Source organism: Streptopelia decaocto (genome assembly GCF_964273445.1).
Source record: "Streptopelia decaocto genome assembly, chromosome: 4".
Classification (NCBI taxonomy): Eukaryota; Metazoa; Chordata; class Aves; order Columbiformes; family Columbidae; genus Streptopelia; species Streptopelia decaocto.
Window position 1 is genome coordinate 38,503,856 of NC_138658.1, and position 12,142 is coordinate 38,515,997.

Genomic DNA, 12,142 nt, shown 5'->3' on the forward strand with positions numbered 1-12,142 from the left:
ATCAATTTTAGTGTAAAGTGCAAATAACCTTAAGAAACTGCAATGTAGCCTGGGGTACTATAATTTTTATAGTTCTAAAGCATGTTTATTTTGTGAGATTTGTTGAGTGCCCTATTTAAAGTGATAATTTCACATCTGTTAAACGTGAGTCTACGGAAAATATGATACTGTCTATAGGGGACCTAGTCGGGAGTAAAGCTACTAGGAATGTTAAAACCTCAGCGCTGCCTGAAAAACGCGGTTTGTGGGCTCGCACCGGCTGTCGTTGGCCATAAGATGGCGCATTCGCCCTTCGTTTCCAAGTAGTGAGATCGAACTAAATGAAAGTTTCAGGTAAAATCATATCGGCATATTTCATTTGACTGTAATTGCTTCACTGCAGGCAGTTTCTGAAACTCGAAATTAAGAGTCCCACCTGAACAGCTTGGCTATCTGCATTTCAATTCATGGGTTAAACGTTGGCCAATGATGTTTGTTACTAGTTGGAGACAACAGGATTAAAAAGTGGCACTGTCAAAATAGCGTTACAATGTGAAGGTAGAAATTTAAACGTGACAAATTGGAATGGCTGCCTGTGAGAAAATCGCATAAGACCAGAAAATGGATTAAGTGTGAGATCAGTCATTTTAAACATCAGAAGCAAATTTTTACTGCCAAGGGCTGCCTTCCACAGGAAAATTGCTGACTCGGGCAGTACCTTTGTGTTTGCAGAACACCCTGTCTGCAGCAAACCATCACAGGTGTGCAGCGGCCACGAAAATCTCAGCAGTGCAGAACAGTTTGAATCTGGGATGTGAACATCTGCTGACGCAGTTACTGTAAAGATCAGAGGTACCTCTTTTTCCTGTGGGAAGCCAAAACTTCTAGGAGAGTGCTGGCTCTATGTTCAGAGAGAATTAGTAGAAAAGATGTGATGTTTCTTGTCCTTCGGCTTGCAGATTACTTGAGTAATTTCCTGATTCCTTGTCTTTCTTCACTGCAACCTCTGGGGAAAGTAACTCTTTTATTTATTATTTGTGTCGTTCTTTTTTCAGTGGGACCCCAATCTTGCTGCCCCCTAATCAGAGCTACTGCAAAACAAGTAGAATGCTGTCACTTGCTCCTCTCCCTCTCTTTTGAGGCAACTGCGTAGTAAAATCTGCTTGTAGTGTCTTTATCTATGGTTTTAGGACTTGATGCATCCCCAAAATAGGTGAGGGCTTAGGGAACAGTGAAGAAAGATTCTCAAATGGTTACAAATCCTGCTTCTTATCCAAATAAAAATAAACAGTGGCCTAGGCTAGCTTATATGCTGGTACTGCTTGTTGACCACCTCAGAGTGAGGACTCGTTATGTCAGTGTGCTTTCTGCTGGTGCTCATTTTATTACTTTTTTTTTTTTTTTTTTTTTAAGAAATATATATTTTTTGTAACTGCTGTGTCATTATGCTTTAGAGACTGTCAGACAAAAGTAATGGGACCTCCGTGGTATTCAGTATAATTTGACAGCTGTTATGAATATTATGTCTTCAAGCAAAAGACTTATGATTCTGCAGAGTGACAGCTGTGGCTTGTATGTGTTTGAAGCAGCCCTCTGCTTGAAAGATGGTTGCACCCAGATATGTGGCAGTATCATTATCTGATTGGCAACCTTTTTTTCTGTACCAGGGTTGTCATTATTGCTTCCATCTTTGCCCTTTTCCAATCAAGCAGAGTGTAAAGAACTGTCTCTAGAAAACCACGATTTTCTAGAAATTTTAGTATAGATTTTAGAAAATCTGGCCTTCACAGTAACTTATTCCTCAAGAGCAGTTGCTTGTTCCAGAATGTATTCCTCTGATAGGATGTCTAATATGATGAAATGTTTTCCTTAGACATGTGTCAGACACTCCTATGTTTAAAAAAAAAAAAAAGGCTGGGAGTGGTATTTTTCAGATCACTTTGTCCGTGCTGTAGAAACTGAAATTGGATGGAGCAGAGATCAATAATGTATCCAGTTAATACACTAACCTACAAATGAAATGAATCATAAGAAATGAAATTACTTTCCTGACAATCTTGAGATAAATGCTGTTCCCTAATACCTCAGTCTTGTCAATTTGAATTTATATTATAGGGAAACAGTTGCTGACATGTGAACTCTATTGTGTAAATCTCTCAGGAAGCAGGTACTCACTGTTGTTTGCAACATACGTTATTCCCTGGGCTCAGCCTTTATTGCCTGTTTTCATTTAGTAGGCGAGAGAGTTTTTCCTCCCCTGGCCTTGCATGTTCTTCTGTTCCTAGCAAGGTCATACGCTTTAGTCTGAAGCAAGCGCGGCATGGAATAAGGAATGATTCGAAAGGCAGAATGAGATAATGCAAAAGTGAAATTGTTGCTTCATTCTTGTCGTTGCCTGGAGAAATTTCTCAGGTCTGGTGACAACTGGTACTAGAGGTGTGTTTCTTTGTGTATATTGAAGTTCTGTCTATTCTATTCACCATAGAATATATTGCTGCTTTTACATCTAGTCATCTACTATTCTTCAAACTGCTGAAGATAATCTTCAGCTTTTGTTAATTTTTGATTAGAATCTGTCATCTTGTCATGAGTCAGTTTATCTTGAATTGGACCTTTATCTTCACTTGAATGTTTATTCAATTTTAATGTTTGGGGTTTGCTTCTGTAAACATCAAAAATAGTTCAGAGTATTCCTCTGTATCCTACTGCAAGCCAATCTTTACATTCTGCAGTTGTGATAGAATTATGCTTCTGTTCCATTAGGTTTTGTTCCTAAGTTGTTTCAGTTCATGTTCAAATTACATCTGTAGTAAAAAGAAAATCATGTCACTTCTGAAAACAGACGTCCACATGTGTTATCAGAGTGGGGTGTGGATGAGCAAGATCCTTATATCAGTCAGTCTTATGGTTGTTATCTGCCTGCGGTCATTACACGACTCCAGAGATGATACAGAATTCCTGAAGCAGCCTGAAGGTGCTTCTGTCACTCTGAATATGCAGGGAACCCAGGGAGATTGCCTGATGCAGCTATTGCCTTTGAAGCATGCAAATTCTCTCCTGTGTTATATACCCCATAATATCCAGTCTTAGCTTGATATACTTCACAATTATTGCATGTAACTAGGAGTCTAAAGATCCTGGAAAACCATGTTGGATATTAGAACTGTATTAAATGGACCAGCTCCATCTCCTGCTTTGCTTCATCATTGTTCTCGTATGTTTGTTTTGACTTATTGTTTTACCACATTTGACTTATCATACTTACTTTGCTGTTGGCCAATTCCTTTGAGATTCAAACCTAAAATAAATGAGAAGCTTCAGAAGCTGCAGAGTCTATCCTTTGACATAAAAAGTTTCTGTAATGTTAACAACTAAACGTCTAGTGAAGGCTAAATATTCTTCAACACTTGAAGAAAGGGGAAAAAAAAGAACTAGACAGGAACGAGGAGAACTGAGGTGGTGAGTGTGAGCTATTTATAGCTTTGCTTTATGGGTATTCTGTAATCTAACTTTTTTTTTTTTTTCTTAGGCCATCTCTTGTTTGTTCCTCCTTGTCTCTCATATTTGGAGAACATCACCTCTGTCAGAACATGCCCAAAGCATTGATTTTCTCTTTTGTGGACAATTGCTACATGTGGCTGCTCCTTTCCTAATGGAATTTCTAAATGCACCGTTGTTCTGATAATGCTAATATGTTAATTCAGGTTGAAGCAAGGTCTGTTTTAATTATGGCATCTTTTTCTACTCGGTAATCCTTATTCAAACAAAATGCTGAGCCCTGCAATTCCAAGAGTGAAAAATATGCATTGTTGCTCCGATTCTCAGGCTTCTATCCTTGTAGGTGGTCAAGGTGAACCTTCTTCATGAAGTATATTCATGTCTGCCTGAATTCTGCAATGCTGCAGGATCTTTAAGCATCTTTTAAATTTTTTCTACCTTTTGGACTCTTCATTCCTCAGTCCCTTTTTTCTCTGTCCTGTTTTTCTCCTGTACCTATAGCTCTGTCCTTGGTTCCTTGAGCTTCCTTCTCATTTTGCTGTCTTTTGTATCATGTTCTTTCAAATTACATGAAACAGCTCTCTAGTTAAAGCAAATCCAATTTCTTCTCTCATTGCAGAAGAGATCCTTAACCAACCTGTTTGGATTATAACCAGAGTCCATTTTGTTGTCTATATGCTACTTTGTACCAAATGGGGTGTTATGTCTTTGTTTTTTTAACTTAACGTTTCCTTAGACAGTGACAAACTGTGTTGCTGCTGCTGTGTCTAACGCTGTGATGCACAATGTAGCTTCCGTAGGACAATCAGAATGATGTACTGTCTGTTAGAATAACATGACAGATGGAAGCAAAATTGTGAGTTCTACATGACTGGTAGATCTTGGAAATGCTTCTTTAGTGGTGATGAGTGCAGACTGAGTAAGTTTATATTAATTCATCATCAAATAATAGAAAGTTCTAGGTGGGATAGTTTTATTCCATTTTTAAATAGTACATTTAGTTTCTTCTGATGTTGAACTCCTCGCTCTCACTTTGTAGAACAGCTTTATTCATGTGTCAAGTCAGTCTTGGTTGTGCTCTCATTGTTTAATGTATTTTGTACTTCAGTGTCTGTGTCCCAGACGAGTTTCTCATCCTTTTTCCTTCTGGCTTATCTGGGGCATGATTCAAAATCCTTCAAGAGACAGGCTCAGCCAAGTTCATTTTTATGATCTTGATTTGTAAAGCACACTAGCTTTCTGTGTTTATTTTTCATACACCACTAAATTTAAAAAATGATAAGCAGTTCTGCAAGCATCAACAATCTGTGGACTTGTACCTCTCTGTCAGCGTATTCAGAGGAAGCACTTACATTCACGGGAAGAATGATAAAATTGACTGTATCATATAGACTATGAACAGCATTTTAATGACGTTTTAGCATTCATCAAAAGCTCTTGGCTCTGCAGTTGCTTTTGTTTTGCTCCCTGTTTGCATTCATGTTATAAATCACTGCTTTTAAAATGGATTTAGAAAGTGCTTTTCTAACACAGTCAGCAATTAACTGTGAAAGTTAAATCCTCAGGAATTAAGTTATAAATTAGTCCAATTAATTCATAAAAATAAAACAGATTGGTACAAGTAAGATGAACTGTAGAATGATTGAAGTAAACACAGAAAACAAGAATATTCACAAGCCAAATTCAATAGATGGCATAATGAAACAGTTTATCTTCAAGTGTAGAATATGTATGAATGTACTTCATTTTTCTGAAGCACTGAGTATAAGTACCTTTTTATGCAACCAGGCCGTGTTTTTAGGGTAGTTACAGCTAATGCCATGTCAGTTGTCATGAAGCTGAGGGTAAAGACAGAGGGAACAGGAATAAGCAGATGCTTATAGGTAGATGATATTGTGCTTCTATATTATCTATACATAGTTGTGCTTGTGAGTGTGTCCTTGGGATCCTGAGAATTATGAGTCAAAATTCTAAGCTACATATGAGTTTAGAGAAGTTCCTTGTTTCTGTGGTGTGCAGGAATTCTTAGAAGGGATTATCTCATTGATGTGAGACTGGTAGTTTGTTGGAAAGATTGATGCATCTTCTGGGATTCCCTGAAGTAGCTGGGGTCAGGATCTGACTGAATATGCTTTTGCTTATAAGGTGGCTGCATATTGCCCATGGAGGTAGTTCAGGCTGAAATTTGCAGTATTTTTTTAGAAAACTGTCCTTCTGTTAGCACTCTCACCTTGTGCCTAACATAAGGAGATGCCAGCTTTGCTCTGACTACATCTGCCATAGGCAGATGTAGAGGTGATACAAATATCTAAAAATATTTAGAAAACTAATCACTTATTGAGTGTTCTTGGAATTTGCCCATGTTCTATGGTACAGTGTATTACCCGTGAGGCTTAAGCATTGATTTTTATCTAAAAATCAGTAGAAAACTAAATTGTCAGACTGAGAAAGCTTTAAAGTTTTTTCTACCTTATGCTGCAAGAAATACATGATTCCAGAAGGGAAGCGTGTGTCTGATTCCTGGCTTACCTGTTTATGAAAGACTGTTGAGGTGCTGTGCTGGATAATTTATGTTGGACCTTAGACTTTTCAAGCTTGTTAAACATCAGGGGTTTTATTCTTTTTGCTGTCTTGATACAGTTGCAGGTTCTGAGGCTGCCAGGGCTGAGGTGTGTTAGGTACATTTTGAGGTTTGCCTCTTGAATGGCATACTCAAACTTTCTCCAGCTGTCAGTTACCTGGGCTGTTCTGACTTCTGTGACATGAGTCTCATGGCACTAAAGCATCTAGAGGTGGCAAAAGGCTCTTGAAGATTCCATAGCTGAGCTTTGGGGGAAGAAAACCATTATGTATACAAAGCTATGAGCCTGTAAGTGTCGAAGGAGTAAGACTCAAATGCAAGAGTCATAGAAGAGGAGCCATACACGTCTCCTTTTAGATGGCTGGGTTGAGGCCAACAGGGAGTGGAAATAAATGTGAGTGCAGGAGGTGAGGAATAAGATGTATGAGATGTTTTTACATTTGTTTCTTAAATGAGTTCCACTGTCAAATACTTTCAAATATTTTTCTCTCTCAAAAGGAAAATTAACATCAGTTTCAAGCTAGAAATATTACCATACATTGATTTGTTTGAGAAGACATTGTATGCCCTGTCTTCAAACTTATTTATTTGGATGTTGCTGGAATTTTGTAAAGGTTTTTTGAATTACCTATTTGAAGAATTATTATTACTAAACTTCTTCTGTAATCTAGCAGTGGCATGTCAAAGGTCTTCAATTTGGAAACAGCTGCATCAGCTTCAGAAATTCAAAATTTTTGACTTAGTTTTGTATCATGTAAAATAGAAAATTTTAATATCATCCACTGCACCCCCAAGCCTCACTTCTTGGTTTAATGCGGACTCTCTGTATCTTATTTAGTTTAATATTAAGTGATCACAGATTTTGATAAATTTATGGTTTTGTTTGCTCTTATTAGACAAATGAAAGTGAAAGATTTTGTCACATCGTATTTCAGCATGATTCTAGGCGTTTACAGATATGCGTGGATGTCACCAAGACAACCTGAGCACCTGACCAGTTCTCCTAATTATTCCTTGTCTCTTTCAGGACTGATGAACATACTCTAATTCTGGGACTTCATATAATGCAAATCTTGCAGAAGTAGCAGAAAGGCCTTGAAATCATGAAGTATATATCCAGCTATATATGGGCTTAATGAGAGAGTTTAAAGCCTGAAACTGAACTGTGGAGTGCTGTGCAGTTTGGAGTGAAACTGCTTACTTAGCAAAAGCTATTGTATTGAAGCAGAAGTGGGAAAAGTCTTAACTAACTGGCATATTCCTCAGATCTCTATGCATCTTTGATTATTTCCCAATTTACAGAATAGCTGGAAGAATGCAGTATTTATAATAACATTCTTTAAAAGACTTTTTGCACAACTGGTCACTTCAAAGGTCTTTTTTCAGCTTTAAAGGGTACCTTTTGAAGCTGTGGAAGGTGTAAGCCAGCTAATGGGATTTCCACCTCTGCTCTAAGGACTGATACGACTGATATGACTAGCCTTGGTGGCAGCAGTTCTTTTAGTGTTCCAGTCACCCTTAAGGGAATCTTCCTGTACTTCAAGGCAGAAGCTTATTTCCCCAACCTGCAAATAACAGTTTGAAGGCAGAGAACATTATGGTGCTAAATATTCAGAGAGCTGAGGTCTAATCTACTCATTTTCTCCCTGTAATTTGTATCCACAGCATTTCATCCTATCAAAAAAGTTGCAGAAAATGCAAACTCAAGCCTCTTGAAATGCTGAGATTTGCATTGGAAACTAAATTGCAGGTTAAAAATCAGTTGTCATTGAAAGAAGTTGCTTTGAAAATTTGATCTGATAACTCATGAAGATTTTTGATTGCTAAATAGTATGCATACAGAGTGTAGGAATAATATATTCTTCTAGGTTTGAGAATCACTTGTAAACTGATTGCAGATCTATGAAGACACTTGTGTCAGGGTGAAGGAATTTAGAAACTGATTGTACTTCCAGCATTTTAGACAAGACTCGCTCTGGATGTTTCAGACTCTTCTGCTCAAAAAACCACCACTGACAAAGCTAATATTAGTTTTGTGACTCTTTAATATAACTGCCTCTCCTGATGAAGACCTTCTCTAAGTTTTGCCATTTATTGCATTTGTCTGCTTTAGGGGCTGACTTTCCTAACAATGTCCTGGTTTAGGAAAAGTCACTTAAGAAGCTGTTGTTCCAATGAAGTTTTGAATAGTCTGAACAGTTTTGTTTTTTTTTTTTTTTTCCTCTTCCTTTTATGCTGATACTAACTTTACTGTATCTTGTAATTAAAATTTAACACAACTTTCTTTTCATCCCCTGGGACAGTTTACATTGCTGTCGTTCACCAGGTAGTTGTTGGCTGTACGGTGCTCATAGACATGATATTTGTCAACTCCCAGACTAGACTGAACTGAAAGTGCCGAGTTTTCAGGTTTGAAGTTCTCTCACTATTTTATAAATTGTACTGCTGTCCATGCAAGAATAACTTTGAAAGATCCTGTAAGCTTCTTCAATCTTCAGAACTTGTCAAAAATCTGAGTGATGGCCTTATGTCACTTTTCTGTCTAGGAGGGAATGGTGTCTGCAGTAGCTAGAACAAGAGAGAGGAGACAAAGTATTTGTTGGAATGTATATACTAACTACTTGTTTTGCATTTGTTGTGGTATCTGAAGTACCAAATGCTGATGACTGTTGATGACCGCATGCCAGAGGCTGAACATCAGTTCTTATGTTGAAGCCATGCTTTGTAGTTAATTTTCTGTCTAAATTATTGAGACCTCCTACTGTATTTCTAGTCTGTCTTATAAGACCTGAGTAATAATCCAACAAAAATAATTAATATCTGCCTAAGCTGCAAAGGCTGTATTTCATAGTTGTTTGGACTCCAGTGTTTGCTTCCAATTATAAAGCATAAAATGAGAAGGCTTGGTTTTTAAACTCGTGAAATCAGAGTAGTTTAACATTGAGTTCTCTCATCCCTCAGTTCAGTGAAGCAGTGTGGTTCAGTGAGCAGAAGACAATTTTTAAGGTAATCTTTAAACAGATTAACAAAGGCTCTAGATGCACATAAAAGCTTCCTCCCTGCCACCTTATTTTCTTTTCTAGTTTTTTTTGTGCACACTTAAAATTAAATTTCTGAGGTAGAACTTGTACAAAAATACTAAATGGTGGAGAAAACATTCTTTTATTATACTTTACATACAGATCACACTTCATGTCATCTGAAGATGCAGCTGTTCTTTCAGATAGTTGATTCATGTCACCCACAATTAAAATGTCCTTGCTATTTAAAAAATGTTTCTCAGCATGTCAAGAAAGATTGTTGAAACAATGGCTCATTCAGTTAGAGAAAGGCTCATAATGCTTTATAGAAGACTGATGCAGTGAATTGATTAGAAAAATTTGGTTTTTTCTGATTTTTGGATGAAGTAATGTATTTTCTTGTATCTTGGCAGTTAATTTAAAACCAGATCTTCCGGATTTGGAACTAGAGATGGTAAATTACATTGTTGTGATTCCTGGGTTATACACCATATTTACAAGTACATTCATACTGATGTCATTCAACATTGCTGTTTCTGTCAGTCACTGTTTTTCTTGCACCAAATGTGTCACTTCACTTGTTATAGGTACTCAGGGATATGCAGTCCAAACTTTCTAAACTCCAGAACTTTGATTATTGATAAAGGAAGTTGCATTCTTTCTGAAATTAATGGGTCCTTTGAGGAAAGCAAAATCATGAGGCTTGTTCTTGCTTAGTAATGGTTGGGCATTTCTAAAAATTGAAAAAAACCAAACCAAAGCAAAACACAAAAAACTTCTGTTAATTGAAACTGATGAGAATATTGAGTTGTCACAGCTGTTAACATAATAATAAAATATTAACAACATAATTTTAAACTTCTTGCTGCCTTGTAGAATTCACCATCGCAACTTAGAAACTTAGGTATCCTGGATGTTGTGTGGAGAGGGTTCTCCTGCTTGTGAGTATGGGATCCTGGTGTACAAACCTTTGACTAAATGGCTAATGGCCATATTTCTGCCCTTGGTATTTGCTGGGATCCTTACCTTGTAGGCTTGCCTGGCTCCAGATTGTGGCAGCCTTTTTTTGGCTGGGGAGTGTTTGGCAAGCAGTGGGTAGGCCACTTGCTGGAATACTGGAGAACAGAATCTGATTCTTGGTGAAAGGTCTTGACTGCAAAGTTAGAGATGTTTGTGAGGTCTTTTCAGTCTGAAGCTGTTCCTCTCTTATCAGTATAATTTGGCATTCACAGATTGGATGTCTGTTATTTTTGTGGATGGAGGGTTATGTAGGTCCTTCTTCAGTGAAACAGAAGCATGCAGTGGTGCAGGAACTGGAACCCAGCTTGCTGCCCTAATTGGCAGGACTGTGATGTGTACTTCTAGGTTTAGGCTGACAGAATCTGTTATTCCCTTCTGAACTGCAACAGCTTCAACTGAAGTGTTTCGAATTTTGTAGAACTGGTAGGTAAGAAAGATCCCTGCAGGCTGGACTGTTGTAGCAGTTGAGTAGCTAGAGCACCCACCAGCCATACATCAAATGAAGAGACTTGCATGGTTGGTTTGTTTTTGAACTGTTTCAAAGCATAATTCACAATTAAAGGTTGTGAATTAGAAGTAGGGGAGGCCACCTTTTTTTTCCAATGCAAAAGCAAGATATCTGAATTGCACTGCTAGGTTGAGTTTAGAGTAAAGGTGTCTATTTTGCTTTTTTTTTTGTGGTCTAGTCAGTGTGAAGAGGTTTGTTAATCCTTCCTATATATTTGTAATTATGACCTGTGTTACTAAGGGAGAAACAGAAAAAGCCTGCAGGGCTAGTGTGATTTGTTGCAGTTTCAAGATGCTTAAAAAGTACCACGGTTCTAATCATTGCTGTGTCTTGGTCCTGTGAAAAGACCAGAGTACCTAAATTCAATTAACATTTGATCTGGTGCACCTGTGCCACTTAAGCCTGAAGACTTTTTTTTTTTTCTGCTTAGAAAGGGCTAAGCCATTCATCCCTTTCCCATTATCTGTTCTGTGCACAGATGTGCTCAGTGTGATTGTCATTGTATTCCTTGGAGATGGCTGCAAGTCGGTGTGGCAAAGGGATTATGACATTGATGTGAGTTTTACATGAGGACTTCTAACAGTCGAATGCTCTTGCTACTCTCTGAGTCCCAGTAACTCTTCCACTTTCATGTTGCATGTGGAAGGAAGTTTATTCCTACAAACACTACTAAATAGTCACTATTTATCTTTTCCCTTTCCATCTCAATCTTCTCCTTTTGATAAATACATGATATGCCTGTAGTTTGGCCACTTTTTGCAGCTGGCATCATGGTGATAGAATCCCCACCCTAATGAAATAGATAGGAATTGGTTTAAGATTTCATGTTAACCCAGCATATGTTTTTGATAATATCTGTTACCTTTGGAAAAATATGCAACTCATCTAGGAAGATCTATTTACATGCCAATCTTTATGCACATTTTCCACAGTTATTTTTTCACCTCATTCAAAACAAAGATATTCATAGCCTCATTATATTAAATGTCTAAATCGATCCCTTACCTGTCTGACTTGTAATGTGCAATAGCAACAAAAAGTATCCCTGTTCATGCAAGCAATACTTTGAAGCATAATACAGGCTGCTACAGGCAAAAGGAATTTTCATTGTAGAGGAGTAAATATGATATGGTCACGAAAACAATAGAGATGTTTCTCCTCCTTCAGAGAGTACTTTCTATAAAATATATGAAATAAACCAGCATGAATTTAGTCAGGCTTGTCTCGCCGTATCCTAGGATGCCAGTTTCTTGGTCTCCTGTGCTTCATTTCTGTCACAAGATTAAGGAAGGAAGGATCACAGGAGAAACACAAAATCAACATCTAGTAGGGCAATTAACAATCTATTCAGAGCTCATCACTGTACAAATTAAGATCCATTACATTTTGCTACTATCTTTAATTTAGTGAGAGTAGCAGCTGCTTGGCTACTCCTTCTAGGAGTCACAATATTGCAACACTACGCAGAGGGGCTTTGTTTATTTTTATCAGCACAGAAGAAGGCAGTATATTCAGCAAGTAGTATTTCAGGGGAAA